Source organism: Aplysia californica, unplaced genomic scaffold, assembly GCF_000002075.1.
Source record: "Aplysia californica isolate F4 #8 unplaced genomic scaffold, AplCal3.0 scaffold00210, whole genome shotgun sequence".
NCBI classification, from domain to species: Eukaryota; Metazoa; Mollusca; class Gastropoda; order Aplysiida; family Aplysiidae; genus Aplysia; species Aplysia californica.
Window position 1 is genome coordinate 332,273 of NW_004797480.1, and position 3,150 is coordinate 335,422.

The window sequence follows — 3,150 nt, forward strand, 5'->3', positions numbered from 1 at the left end:
GGGGGGGGGAGAATAAAGCGAAGTACACGATAAGTAGTTCTCCATCCGCACAAGCCAAGGAGTGACGTGCTATTATCTCGCTGTCAGTAGTCACAACCTCTCAGCGCTCAGTCTCCACCATCAGTTAGACTCATTGTACACAAATGTTTGCAATCTATTGTCTTTTCATTCTTTCTGTTTTCCAAAGTTTGACCCAGCTCCTAAATGAAACTCGACAGGCGCCCCCTGGTGACACTTAGCTTTGTTGCCTGAAAAAAAGTATGGATAAACATATCACCATGTTTGACTTTTCTTCCGGAACGCTTCATAAACATTTTCATGCCAATTTTCCTTCCCTGTGGGTTCTAATTAAGCAAACCTGTTTGCAATGAATGTATTTGCATTTTGTGTCAGAAACGTTTTATCATAGGAGCAGTCAGTTGTACTCTCATTGGACTTTGAAGATAAAATCATTTCTTTTTAACCTACACCCAAACGCAAATGAGCATGCATTTTGTTTGGGGTTTTCTTTTAGGGTTTTGGCTTTGCTTTTCTTTTTTTCTTTTTTTTTCTTTTTTTTTTACAGATTTAGTTTGGTTTCGGGTTTGTTTGGGTTTTTTTAGTTTGAAAGGGGGCGGGGGATTTTCCTTTATCTTTTTCCTAGAGAGGTTGGGGGGGGGGGATGGAAGAAGGATTATATTTTTAAAAATAATATTTAACGACTACTCCGAGACGGATTATGTGTAAACAGAAATCGATGACGTACTCTCTTTTTGCAAGGCAGATAATTTTTACTGCCAGCGACATTGATACTCTTGTCAATTTACAGAAGATTGTTTTGATACAGTTTGTGGGATAAATGTAGATCTCACTTTATGTGAGTAATTTATAATAGTATTTTCAGAATTTAAAGGACCTACATCACTTTGAAAACAGTTTATGTCTCTTCTCTTTCGTTTCATCAGATAAACTGACCCATCCTTGAGGTGGAGTGGCAAACTATAATATGTGTCATAATGTTGGTATAATCTTAAACCCAGCTCATTTACCTCACTGGTGATGGAAGAAAATATCCATCTGTCTTGAATAGAAGTCGAGATATTTGTAACTGAAGGAGGTGGGGGTCGTTTGGTGTTAGAGGAAAAATTTTCATGAAAATGGCAGCAAAAGTTTTAATGACTTCCAAAGCTGTGTTGTCCTTGGAGTTCACAAATTTATATTTATGTGCCTTTAATCATCGTTTTTCTGTAAAAATGCTTATGGGAATGTGTTTTAGAGTAAACTGAAAAGGTGTTGACCTCCCTCCCAAATGTAGATAAATACATAAATAAATTATATAAATAATCCACAAAAACTGCCAAACGTGCGGGAAAATATTGATTTCGTCTCTTTCAATATCTTGACGAGCATCTGATTTCACCGCGATGGCTCACATATATAAGAAGCATTAGAAGATGTGTACCCCAACACATTGCACAGTCATGGCCGCCCGTCATTTCTCTCCTTTAAAACCGATCTGCTGATAGCTTGTGTGCTGTTGGTTGCACCATTACTCCCAAGTAATGGCCGAAACACCCGTCTCGTTATAGCCGAATGCAGGCGGCACATTTACTCCCTTGCCCTCCATTTGTTTCAAATGGTGCGCTATAAAGTGGATCGGAAATGTGTCAGCAGAGTTCCTGGTTGGGGATATTTTGTAATGATAAAAGTAATAATCATAATAATCATTATCAGAAGAAGAAGAAGAAGAAGAAGAAGAAGAAGAAGAAGAAGAAGAAGAAGAAGAAAAAGAAGAAGAAGAAGAAGAAGAAGAAGAAGAAGATGAAGAAGAAGAACAAGAACAAGAACAAGAACAAGTAAAAGAACAAGAACAAGAAAAAGAAGAAAAAGAAAAAACGAACAAGAAGAAGAAAGAAAATGGGGTTCACATATCAAAAAACAAAAATGGCATAAATTGACGCTCGAATAAATCAGTGGAAATGATTTAATCTCTCTTAGACTACTTGGCAAAGAATTTCAGATTTTGGGGGCTTCATATTTAAATGCCCTTTCCCCCCATTGTTATAACTGTCAAAGGCGGTAAAAGAAATTAATTCTTTTCGTCAGCTGTTGACCTTAGACTGTGAGTTGGAATGCACAGCTCCAACAGAATTGATAAATATGATGGCACAATATCATGGAAGCATTTGTAATATAGCGTGGAAGTATTCCCGTTTATGATCCTAACAGCATTAATGGTGTGGTGGTCCCTTTAACGATTCTCGCTCAGTAAAATGGCAGTGTCCGTGAAATCTGAAAAAAAACAACAAAACAACAAAACGCTAGAAGTACAAAGGTAGTAATTGTCTAACAATCTCAGCGTTTAACATCACATGGCTCTCTGTCATTCGTCTCGCCACGCCGTCTCTGCCTTTCATCCTGTCAATAATTGTATATATACCATTCCCCACATATGACTCAACTCATAAATACGTGCCTGTTTTCCTTTATTAGCCACGTGACATTTTGGAACTTTTCAACTCTCTTCCTTAGTCTGTGTACTTGTCACTATAGTATTTTATCAGCTTGTCTGTCAAATTTTTATAACACACCTTCTGCTCAAACTATTTTTCTGACATCTTTGAAATGAAAGCCACTTAAGGTATCCGATTTTGATTTGGAATCAAACAAATCAGCAGAAAAGAGAAATAGACAGAAAGCAGTAAAAGAAAATGGGAGTGGATTGGACTTACATTGAGAAAATCGAGTATGACCATTACACACTAAGCTTAGTAATGAATCGACAAGGAAAGAGAAACGGAGAAAGTCCTTAAAGGATTTAGAGGAGGGACTTGAGATTTGGGCATAAATTAGATTGGAGACTGCTGGACAAGATAGCAGTATAATATGGATAGCTTTTGCTGAAGTCATTTACTTCTGAAAGAGGTGAGAAAGGCTTTGTGTATTATCGTTCTGTTCCACCTTACGACAGCCTAGTTTGTGCGAATTTTTCTTTTCACTGTCTTAGTGTTGTCTTCACGTGCCCTTATATTTGTTTGTCTGTCTGTCTGTCTGCCTGTGTGCCTGTCTATGTCTGTCCAAGTCTCTGTCTCTGTCGCTCTATCTCTCCTCTCTGTCGCTTTCTCTATCTCTCTCTTTCTTTTTCTCTCTCTCTCTCTCTCTCTCTCTCTC

The 3,150-nt window shown here is 37.8% G+C and overlaps 1 protein-coding gene across 1 annotated transcript in view; it reads left to right on the plus strand.

Annotated features, from left to right (window-relative positions):
* LOC118477769 overlaps window positions 1–3,150 on the plus strand; it is a 21,210-nt gene that overhangs the window by 7,706 nt on the left and 10,354 nt on the right. The gene's annotated exons all lie outside the window — the stretch shown is intronic.